We start from the raw sequence: 13052 nt of genomic DNA, 5'->3' as shown, positions 1-13052 counted from the left end.
ACTCTATACTATACTCTCATTCCAGCGTAATTATCAAGGAACTTTGCTGCCGTACCATGGGTGCAGCAGGCGCAATGCAGCACCTGTGACCCCCTGCTTGCACATGGAGCATGCTTTGCAACCATGGAGACATTTGTGAGAGATGCTGCGTAATATCATTGCGCCTGCTGCACCCATGGTACGGCAGCAAAGTTCCTTGATTATTACGCCAGAATGAGAGTATAGTTCCTAGCCATATCGGCCTAGAAAATCACAACTTTTCATTTTCCATCGGTCTTACACAATGTAACTACAGAAGAGTCAAGTTTTAAATAGGAAAAATATTGAAACTCTTTGGTCATTTTTGAGCGAAATGCTAACTGTCTAATCAGATTCAATGAACTATGCTAAGTTATGCTAAAAGTGGTACCGCCAGATCCGGAGATCGGCTGAATGGATTCGAAAACAGTAAAACTCAACTGTTTAACTCTAGGGGAGTTGGAAAATGAGCCGATTTTCAAAAAAAAGTGGTGTGTTCCTTTAATGTCTTGAATTCATGTTGAAAAAGTTTGGTGTGAATTGTAATACAGCCTTTGGAGCAGTAGTTAAAAATTGAGAGCTTGGTTAAAAAAATCCACATTCAAACAAAAATAACTGGCTTCCTGTTGGTCAGAGCTAATGATTGAACATTAGAAAGTTGTACAGAGTGCATGTACAGTGTTTAGTGATTGTAGGTAAAACAAACCCCTAACTTTAGACAAAAGTTGAACAATTTAGACAAATAGACTCCTCTACACCCATTTCTAGTCAATTCAATCTGTTCTGCTGTTCAGACATAGGTTATCACTGAATTACACAAAGGTGACCCTTTGATCCTTCAGTCTTTTTGTAATGAAATCCATATGTAGGCACAAATTCAAGAACCTTTAGATTAAACAAATTCAGCCAAGTGTGTACAAACTTGGGATTGGTAGCATCAGGGTTTGATTTGTAGGAGGGGACGGGGGGGATTTCCAACTTTCTGGTGATTCTACTCCACAAACCACCAACAGAGCATAAAAAAAATACCAAAAATAAAAATCTTTCTTTTAAAAGTAGTATAAAATCTTTCTTTCACCAAGTAAAACGCTGCGTTTATATAGAACACTCTCTTTACGACCACAACAAACGGGACACTTTTCAGACGCGCATTCCGGCTTCGCCTCAGCACCAGGAGCAAACAAGCGCGGAAAAGGTGCAGGTGACGACGAGGGAGCTTCAGTTGAACAACAGTGAACTGCTGTCAGATGAGATGTTGTCAGGCTATGTCGGTAAAACTCAGAAAAATTAACACGACTGTCCAATCAGCCGTTATACTGTGCTCGTGTCGCGCACTCAAGAATTGCATGAGTAAATGCGCCGGCGCGCACTGCATAGGCTAATTACTTTATTATAGCTTAAATAAAGCGCAAAAGAAACTGCGAACAATGATCGTCGTTGTTCTGTTGTAAGTTAAATCATGAAATTACCAAACATGCGATTAAAGCTGCCTCAAAACTGTGCATGCATTTATTTATTTGTTGACATGGTTTTAAATTGTTATCCAAATTGTTGGCCTTAAAACGTCTTAAAAATGCACATATATATATACCAGGGAAATCTAAATTTTCTCGGCAAACCCCCTAGCAAACAACATTTTCTGACCTAGGTAATTATGAAACCCTGCGTACGGCCCGGCTTATTCTATCTAATGAAATCTGAGGTAGCCTAAATGTGCATTTCTACAAATGTGCGCACTTTGGGACTAAACGTGTGTAATCAAAAATAAATGGGACCAAACGCGATTGAACGTAAAGGTTTGTGTCTCGTTATTCTATTAATAACTACCGATTGATTTTGCATTTCTATCAGAAATTAAGAATTATTAGTGTCATTGTAGATAGTGGTGCAAATATCTAAGCTATCTAATACTTCAAATCTCAAGGTTTAATCAGAAGATTGTTTTGTAAAAAGGTTTCTGTAACAGCTGCCAAAAATAGTATAGGCTATAGCTCCACTGTGGGTTTTTAAAAAAAAAAAAAAAAACTTTTCAAAACCCCCCCCCCCCCCCTTCTGTTTTTTTCACAAATCGACCCCTTAATCGCCTACGTCACTGTGACGTCACCGCTCTAGCTGGAGGCAAAACATAAATAAGAACTCATAGCAGGCGCGCTAAAAGTTTGAGGTTTTGACTTTAAAATGTCGTCTTGTTGTGTTTTTGGCTGCCAGAATAGAAGGAACAGGATTTTTGGTTCAAAACTAAAGTTTTACCAGATCCCGGCAGACATTCCTTCACAGAAATCAAAAAGATAATTGTGGTTGAAAGCAATACGGCGTACAGACTGGACGGAGACGATCATAAATAATGCTCGTGTTTGCAGTGCACACTTCATATCAGGTAAAATAATCGATGCATATGTAATGGTGTGTTGGTTTTATCTAGTACAAATCAGCACGTTTCTGTTTTATAGGTGAAAAGTCGCCAACTTTCAGCGCACTAGCTAGCATAAATGTTAAACAAACATACAGCGATAGATGTGTGCGCCATCCTTTGAATGGTCTCTTAAAATAATCCACATTGCTAGCCATAATCATAGTTAGCCCAGCGTTACATTAGACAATAAGCCTTGACAAAATTCCCCGAACCACCCGAAAGTAATTCATATGTTGTCTTGGAAATATCCAAAACTTAAGTTAATTTACAAAAATAGCTGTCACGGTCCCGTAGAGTCAGTGACTGTACATATTCGGACAGTTCTGAACCTTTTTCTGCATATGTTTAATAAATCCCTCCTAAAACATGCTACTTGCGCTTGTCAACATTGAGTCCAGCGCATAGCTGTCAACCCTCCCGTTTTTTCCGGGTTTCTCACGTATTTTAGCTCTTTTCCCGCTGTCTTCCCGTTTTAGTATTTTCCCGTAAAATATCCCGTATTTTTCCGCTCTGATTGTGTTAACTCAGAACACGCAAGAAGTGGCTTGCATTTGACCACGGGCGATGCACGTAGGCTATGCATGCGCCAAACGCGTCTTTCCGCTCATGGAGTTTCTTTGAAAGGCTCGTGGGAAATGGAAGTATATAAATTGTAATGGACATCGGGAGAAATGGGAACACGGGCACCGCGATGCGACCGCAAAGGGCACTTTCACTTTCACGATCAAAGTGCACGCCACTGATAAGCATTGTAAATGCAGTATTACAGTATACACATAGCAATTAAACGCGCAGTTCTCCTCTCGTGCGTCACTCCTCACTTTCGTTTCGCTTTCAGATATCTCTTTTATAGATGCCATCAATGCTTTTACCTTTCTAGATGTATTTACCGAAATCAAAACAGTCCATAAACTATAAATCCTCACGAAAACTTCAGTCAAGCCAGCTTGCGCGTCAACCTGAGAGATCAGCCTCCAAATTTCTCGGCTTCTGAATGGGCGGTTTGGCTTGATTGACAAACGCTAACGTTCGGGCATGATTTATATACCACCATCATCGACCTGTCCTAAAACGTTAGCACGCTTTGATCGATGGTTTGGAGATCGCGTGTTTCTCCGTTCGAGCGCGCATTTCCGTTGATTGTTTACGTACGAAAGCTCACAGAAACGTGAAAATGAAAATGGTCTCATTTGAAAGAAAATATCCCCAAGCTAAAAGATGATATAGTGTGACTGATTGAAGCAGCCCTTATCAAAAGTGCGGGGGTCGATTTCTGTCTTTTCAAAACTGCAGGGGTCCTGACCCCCTGTCCCCCGTGCCAACGTAATAATCGTGTAAAAAAAAAATCCCTTATTTTGGGGATGGATTCCGGGAAATCTCCCTTATTTTCAGTGTTCAATGTTGACAGCTATGGTCCAGCGTCTCTTTTTGCCTCCAGCTAAGCCCCGCCCACCAGGAAACGTTGCAATGTTTACAAACTTTTAAGGGGTCTATAGACAAATCCGGCGAAACACTTTCTTTTACTGTCTATGCGAAACACGGAAGTAAAGCAGCGCCGCCATTACTGCGTGCCTTGCTGCTAAGGAAGTAGCAGAAGTAGCGTGTTGGTCCCATAGGCTGTAGCAGATGTTAGCTATATAGTTTTTTTAGTATGTATGCTGTCCAGTGATGCCGGGCAGAGCATGTTGTGTGGTTGGTTGTTTTAACAACAGCACAAAACTACAGGCCTGGAATAAAACCGTTTGTGTAATCCACGAAGCTTTGTTGCACATTGACTGCCCATGTTTACTGCCATACGGATTGCACAGAGTTCCTGGTCGAGCGGAGGACCAAGATGTGCGTCAAAAGTGGATGAAACACATAACCGAGGTGGCTCATCGCATGTCAGATGATTAATAAAATAATCTTGAATACCTGTAAGAACATGTATTTTATTGCTACAACTGGTCGTGGCTAAGGCCATCCTTAAAAATATTTTGGTTTGCCGTAACAGCCAAAAAAAAAAAAAAAAAATGGTCGGTAGGTCGTAAAAAATGTAAAAAAAAAAAATAAAAAAAAATTATTGCATCACATTAAGTGTATTGTGATTGTCAAAACATTTTAGTAACTAAGCTGACTTTTATTAGGTTTAGTGACATGTTACAATGTTTACATGGTAGGCTACAATTTCTGGTAAGCTACACTTTTTTATTATTTTTATTCAATTATTATTATTTAATTATTATTGTGATTTGATTTAATATTGACTCATTTGGATAAATATTAGGTAGGCTATAATTTTTCTCAAGAAAAAAACAACTCACCTAACTTAATGCTGTAAACATACAGAGAGCCCTATCAGCTGGCAGTATTATTTAAAAATAACAATTTAAATATAATGCATTTTTTATTATAATAACAACTTTATTTAATGATATAAGTAAAAATATAATAAAGATGTAATACAGTACACATATCAGCCAAAACAGGTTCTGTGTGAGGGGCTGCTAGCTGACAGCGTTCGGTCATTTCTGAGAGATTTACCTCAGACGAAGGTAGGCTAAGTGTGAATACATAAATCCATTTTGAAAAACATGTTTACAAGAACATAACATTATACGTCGTTTGATGTTGTAATATTTTTTTAATCTGTATTTCTAGCATGTCACATTTACAAGCACCAAAACGGTATTTATTGTTTGAATTTCGTAATAAAATTGACAGAATCTGAGAGCTGAGATTTTTTTCTATCATAAGTAACCTGCTCTGTCTAGTCTGTCGGTCTCTGTGTCCTCTTTACTTCGCGATTTTTCTGTGCGTGAGAAAATGGATGTGTGGCGTGAGAGCGTGTGAAAAGCGTCAATTGCGTGTCTCACATTTTATTGCATTTGTATTAGCTGTTTGAAGAGTAAAAAAAAATCCGTGGGTCTTAACGCAATTACAATCGGCAAGTCGGTCGGACTAAAAGGGGAAAAAATAATTAGGCTAATTGGGTCGGTCCTAAATTGACAGGGTCGGTCGGGTTATGGCAAACAAGAATATTTTAAGGATGGCCTAATAATTATTTAAAACTTGAAGCTTGTGAACATATTAGCAACACAGCTAGTAATAACAGCGATCGGTTTTATTGTTGTCATCAATTAATACACTTCGTAATTACATTACATTACATTTTTACATTATTACATTATGTTGTCAATAAATTACCTTTATTGGTAAGTTTTGGCCACTGCCTGACATCATCTACCCATGTTCCCTTTCACCAGACATTTTCTTTAATGAGCAGGATGCGCTTTAATTGAAATGTCATTAGAGGGCACCGGCAAGTGTCACACCGTCACACTTCGCAGGCACGCAGTAATGGCGGCAGGCAAGATGGCGGCGCCCATAGAGTTCGCGGCGGATTTGTGTATAGGCTATCCACAAGTTTCCTACGCCCCATGAGGCCTTGCGTCAAACGTGGGAGTGTCTTCCGGTTCTAAGTAAACAAGCTAGACATGACACTCATTCATTCAACAGTTGACAGTAATTCAAGATTTTACGATCCAAACTTGAGAACGTTTGTTTTTTACTTAAAGATTTAAGATTCCGGCATCAATATTTGAACAATGTTTTACAATAAAAAATGTTACAGTAATAGTAATTTATTAATTTATGTCAGGAGTGCACATCAATCATGCTGAATCTAACTGATATTTATATTGACATAAAAAGAAAACACAGACCTATTCAGTTGCGCCTGCTTCCTTTTATTTGCGATCACAAGAACGCAAAAAACAACTCCACTAAGGCTTTTAAATCCAAAGGCTTACACATTTAGAAATATATTGATAACATACCCTATGTTTACGTCACTTTTCTGAGCATTTCTATTTATTTTCCTCTAAATTATGCGATGATTGCTATCCGAGGATGTTTGCGCGATCTCTTCGTCTATCTATCCTGATCCTTTCAGCCAGAGCAACAGAGGGAGCTCATGAGAAGACAACAGGAGTTATGAGTTATACGAGTTAACCGGAGTGTGTGAATCTGTGAAAGATATGCATTTGTCAGGAATCAACAGGCACAGGGAAGAGACAGATAAAACATTAAACCAATTAAATACACGATTATAATCACATAAGAATTGTCTTCGTTCCTCAAGCAGTCTCTGATATTTTCCATAAACGTGTATTTATTATCGCAGTGGTTAACATAAGTAGCCTTTAGCATCGCATATATGACAGTGGAAACGCGACTGGCTCTGGCACGCACGACACGTTAGGAGTCAATAATATCACATCATAAGGCTTTGGTGCTATGGAAGGCCGTTTCAGCATAAAAACGTTCCAGCGTTACTCGTCGTAATTATATTTTTACTAGTAACAATTAAATTAAAGAGCTCTCTAATTCAGTTTTTACTAGTAACAATTACAATTAGAGAGCTCTATAATTTATTTTTTTCCTAGTAACAATTATGATTGTAGAGCTCTCTAATTGAATTATAGAGCTCTGCAATTGTATTCTTACTAGTAACAACTGAATTGTAGAGCTCTATAATTCAGTTTTTACTAGTAACAATTCCAATTAGAGAGCTCTGCAATTCATTTATTACTAGTAAGAATTCAATTGCAGAGCTCTGTAATTCAATTGTTACTAGTAATAATCCAATTGCAGAGCTCTACAATTCCACTAGAGAGCTCTCTAATTCAATTGTTACTAGTAAAAACTGAATTATAGAGCTCTCTAATTATAATTGTTACTAGTAAAAACTGAATTAGAGAGCTCTTTAATTCAATTCTTACTAGTAGCAATTCTAATTACAGAGCTCTATAATTGTATTATTACTAGTAAAAACTCCTATTCATGAGATGCAAAACAGATTGCAGATTTCCCGCCTACAAAAGTGCGTTTCAAAATAAAAGCCCTGTAGCGTGGTTCTAAAGTATCCTGAAATATTTTACAGACTTAGGTAACATATTAATCATGTTCACATTAAAGCAAAATTAAGATGATGCCTGAGATAAAAGCCTATATTTAGTCGTTATATTCATTCACCTTTGTATATTGGTAAAGCTAAGAGCCAAGAACACTCCATATCACTGGACATAATATAGGGTGAAATGCCCTAAGCCACCCAAAGTGTTTTGACAAACTTGATATTAAGGAGTATAAATTCATTTTAAATATTTACAGTGTTTAGTATTGTTATGCAATAATAGAATGATTATCGCGGATATCTAATACAAAATAAACACCTCTATTGAATTGATTATCAAATTGTGTTAATAATAGGCGATTTGGCGCTGGGGTATGTTGTTTTTGAAATTATGTTGTTGTGGAGTGCTCGTTGTTATCAGAGGCGCGTGCAACAGGGTTCACAGCGCTCGTGCACACGGATTAGCACTTCAATCTATCGCTGTTGCGGAGACTCTCTATTCCATACGTTGAAATCACAAAAAACAAAATACATATAAACGTGTCACTGCTCTTGATATACAATCACTGATGAAAATCTTTGGTTTTAATGAGAAAAAAAAAAAAAATTCACTTCGTTGGATTAGAACCGGGAATCTCTTACATCCTAATCGGAGAAACTGCCATTAGTCCATCAGGACATTCAATCATCAAAGGCGGATCGTCGTATTTATTAACTAATGTACATACTCTCGAGACTAACGACATTGTATTATAGTAGATGTAGGAAAACTATCATATTTGAACACATTTATAATTTTAATATCATATCATTATTATTGTAATAATAATACAACCACCCATACACATTCTTGTCCCACCCACTTTGTAAAACAAAGTTACGCCACTGACCCCAGTTGAATATGCATAAGGCACGATTAGCATAATGATATGTCACCGAATACAGAGCTCTGTAATGCAATTGTTACTAGTAAGAATTGCTATTGTAGAGCTCTGTAATTCAATTTGTACTAGTAAGATTGCAATTACAGAGCTCTCTAATTCTAATTGTTACTAGTAAGAACTGAATTATAGAGCTCTGTAACTTAATTCTTACTAGTAACAATTCAATTAGAGAGCTCTGTAATTCAATTATAGAGCTCTCTAATTCAATTGTTACTAGTAACAATTGAATTAGAGAGCTCTATAATTTAATTATTACTAGTAAGAATTGCAATTAGAGAGCTCTACAATTGAATTCTTACTAGTAACAATTTGATTATAGAGCTCTCTAATTGAATTACAGAGCTCTCTAATTCAATTGTTACTAGTAACAATTATGATTAGAGAGCTCTGTAATTCAATTGTTACTAGTAACAATTACGATTAGAGAGCTCTCTAATTCAATTGTTACTAGTAACAATTGAATTAGAGAGCTCTGTAATTGAATTATAGAGCTCTGCAATTACACATATCTTTAATGTGTATTTTTACTAGTAATAAATCAATTGAAGAGCTCTGTAATTCAATTGTTACTAGTAAGAATTCAGTTAGAGAGCTCTATAATTGTAATTGTTACTAGTAAGAATTCAATTAGAGAGCTCTATAATTGTAATTGTTACTAGTAAGAATTAAATTAGAGAGCTCTATAATTGTAATTGTTACTAGTAAGAATTCAATTAGAGAGCTCTATAATTGTAATTGTTACTAGTAAAAATTGAATTAGAGAGCTCTATAATTGTAATTGTTACTAGTAAGAATTCAATTAGAGAGCTCTATAATCCCAATTGTTACTAGTAACAATTGAATTACAGAGCTCTATAATTAAAAATGAATGGAAGTCAATGGAGACATATGACTAGTAATAAATGAATTGTAGAGCTCTCTAATTGGAATTGTTACTAGTAACAATTGAATTAGAGAGCTCTATAATCATAATTGTTACTAGTAAAAATTGAATTATAGAGCTCTGTAATTGTAATTGTTACTAGTAAAAATTTAATTGTAGAGCTCTATAATTGTTATTGTGACTAGTAAAAACCGAATTAGAGAGCTCTACAATTATAATTGTTACTAGTAAAAATTGAATTATAGAGCTCTGTAATCGTAATTGTTACTAGTATAAATTAAATTATAGAGCTCTTTAATTTAATTGTTACTAGTAAAAATATAATTATGACGAGTAACGCTGGAACGTTTTTATGCTGAAACGGCCTTCCATATTGGTGCTAGCATCAGTGACAGGTGAAGTACAGACAGCGGGTTGTTCATGTATTGCAGGGTCAGGATGCTCTTGTAGTCATGCAGCAGCACTTTTGTGGAAGGTCAGTAAAGTAAAAGAGCAATTAAGGGCACGTTTATTGTATTGTGATATTATTAACTAATAATGTAGTAAACTGAGATGTTGTCCCTGAGCACCGTAACGACATCTCTCATAAAGGTTTGCAACTTTACAAAGTAAACAATGATCCAAAAAACACTTAGCCTCTTCGCTAATTAGCACACACAAAATACCATTGTAGGCTGCTTCCGCCGCCTCACCGGAAGTTGTACCCACGTTCTCTTTTACAGTAGCGCCCCGCGGAAACAGGTGGATAGCTCCACTAGGGGTTTAAAAAAAAAAAAAAAAAAAAAAAAACTTTTCAAAACACCCCCCCCTCTGGTTTTTTCACAAATCGCACCCTGGGTAGCATCATGTATCAATGTAGACCTACTTTCATTCATACTAGCTACCAACTCAAAACAACCAAATTACACTATAAAGGTGCATTTAAACTGAAACAATTTCATTTGTTTTAGACAGCATTTGTCTAGAAGTGCAAAACAAACTAGCACGTCCCAATGACTTGCACATATGAAGGTCCCACGCACAGAGAAGTGATCTGTTCCCTAACCTAAACACTTGACATCTCACTTCTGTTTACGTTTTACATTCACACTTTGCATTATCTAGGAAAATTGAGCCGGAGTAAGAATGCCGGAAAATTCGATAGGCCTACCTTGTTGGCGAATATCAACAAAGCCAATTTAGTGTAATGGGTGTGTCGATCTGTGATAGTTTAGGTGTCGTCAAAGACACTGGGACTTTGGTATCGTGCAACTTTTTGTTCAGGGGAAGCAGGCCCGGTTCACCTTCAGTTGTAACTGTAATAATAATAATAATAATAATAATAATAATAGCAGCATATTGGTGTATGCTAATAGCATAAAGATTTTTGGCAAACGATAAAGTGCATGTTTAAGTTTTCGCTAAGGAAAGCGTCAAAGGTTTCTATTTACGACATGTTTTTGCAGCTTTGAGCAGTGTAGCAAATCTCAAACATGTCTGTTGACAGAAAGCAATGGCTAAGAAATGCAAATTCACGCCTGTACAGCAGAGGGCGCAGCAAACAAACCTTTCAGTTGTGCTGCCATTCTGAATAGAATGCAGGAAAATAAAGTTCAACATTCTTACTTACAATAAAACAACAACAAAAAAGAAACAAATGTGATGTTTAACTAAAGTATTTTTCGCTTATTCATATGGTTGAAGACATTGGTTAACAAAGTGAGATTAAATACATAAAGTATATTTGTGTCATTAAACATATTAATGCAGGTTTGTGTATTCAGAGTTTGCATTTAACTGTTTTTATTCATTTTGGGGAATACTAAATGTGTTTTTGTGATGCATGCTCATATTGTAGTGTAGAACTACAATAACCATCATTTTTACACATCTCACACATGATCGCACACAACACTGCTGCACCTTATTTCTGATTTCTGAACATGGGGACAAAAGAGGTGTCTGTCTTAAATGGGAAAACCAAGTAACTTGCATTACTTATTTGAAAAGTAACAGATATTTTGTTGTAAATTTAACAGTAATGCGTTACTTTACTAGTTGAAAAAGTAATCTGCTTACATAACTTGCGTTACTTGTGTTGCGCTACCCCCAACTCTGCTTATTTCTTGTTTGCTTATGTTGGGTTTTGCTGAGTGCACTGTACTGCATGTATGTGCATGCAGAAAAATGACTGGAAAAGCATAATGACTCACTGATGACATCCTTGATGCGTGTTGAGCGAGTTTCCTTTTTTCCTTCTACCACAGTAATTCTCAAATCCTGCTTCTGGGAGCCCCGAGGCACTGCATATGAGATGTCTTCCTCCATTAAGACACTCGATTCAACTCATCTCATTATTAGAGGCTCCATGACCTGAATTGTGTGTAAGATTAGTGAGACTCTGTAAATGTGCAGGCTAAAGGGCCCCCGGGAGCTGGATTGAGAAACTCTAATCTACCACTATTTCGGTTGAAATGCACAGAACCTTAGAACCACTGATGATAACACAATTATTAGTTCATTTTAGCAAGTTCTTACTATATGTTGTTAAATAAAAATGATTAATTTCTGTAAAAAACGTGTAAATTTGTCAAAAGAATTTTGGGTAGTAAAACTCAAAAAAAATTATTTATTTATATTTGTATATATATATATATATAAAATTTATTTATTTATTTATTTTTTTGCCAAAAGTTTTGGGACGTGCCTTTATGTGCACATGAACTTTAATGGCATCCCATTCTTAATCTCGCTCATCCATATCTTCATGGAGCTTGCTTTGTGCACTGGTGCGCAGTCATGTTGGAACAGGAAGGGGCCATCCCCAAACTTTTTTCCACAAAGCTGGGTGCATGAAATTGTCCAAAATGTCTTGGTATGCTGAAGCATTAAGAGTTCCTTTCACTGGAACTAAGGGGCCAAGCCCAACCCCTGAAAAACAACCCCACACCATAATCCCCCTCCACCAAACTTTACACTCGGCACAATGCAGTCAGGCAAGTACTGTTCTCCTGGCAACAGCCAAACCCAGACTCGTTCATCGGATTGCCAGACAGAGAAGCGTGATTCGTCACTCCAGAGAACACGTCTCCACTGCTCTAGAGTCCAGTGGCGGCGTGCTTTACACCACTGCATCCGACGCTTTGCATTGCACTTGGTAAGGCTTGGATGTAGCTGCTCGGCCATGGAAACCCATTCAATGAAGCTCTCTACGCACTGTTCTTGATCTAATCTGAAGGCCACATGAAGTTTGGAGGTCTGTAGCTATTGACTCTGCAGAAAGTTGACTGTGCGCCTCAGCATGCGCTGACCCCGCTCTTGGTCTACCACTTCGTGGCTGAGCTGCTGTTGTTCCCAATGGCTTCCACTTTGTTATGATACCACTAACAGTTGACGGTGGAATATTCAGTAGTGAGATAATTTCACAAATGGACTTATTGCACAGGTGGCAACCTATCACTGTTCCACGCTTGAATTCACTGAGCTCCTGAGATCGACCCATTCTTTCACAAATGTTAGTAGAAGCAGTCTGCATGCCTAGGTGCTTGATTTTATACACCTGTGGAAGTGATTGGAACTCCTGAATTCAATGATTAGGAGGAGCGTCCCAATACTTTTGGCAATATAGTATATATATATATATATATATATATATATATATATATATATATATATATATATATATATATATATATAAAATAGAAGAAATATACTTTTTTATTTCTTTTGTTTACTGTTCTCAAACTAAACTAGACTTCTGGGGCCACCTAGTGAGCTGTAGTAAATTACGTCGGACAAAATCCTTAATAATACTTTTACCATTAAATCATAATAATCCTTAGTTAGTATTTCTCATGACGACGTTATAATTAGAAACGTTTTTACTGATTATAAACGCACTTTATAAACCTCCATAAA

This window comes from Megalobrama amblycephala, linkage group LG13 (genome assembly GCF_018812025.1).
Source record: "Megalobrama amblycephala isolate DHTTF-2021 linkage group LG13, ASM1881202v1, whole genome shotgun sequence".
Classification (NCBI taxonomy): domain Eukaryota; kingdom Metazoa; phylum Chordata; class Actinopteri; order Cypriniformes; family Xenocyprididae; genus Megalobrama; species Megalobrama amblycephala.
This window is presented reverse-complemented; position numbering follows the sequence as displayed.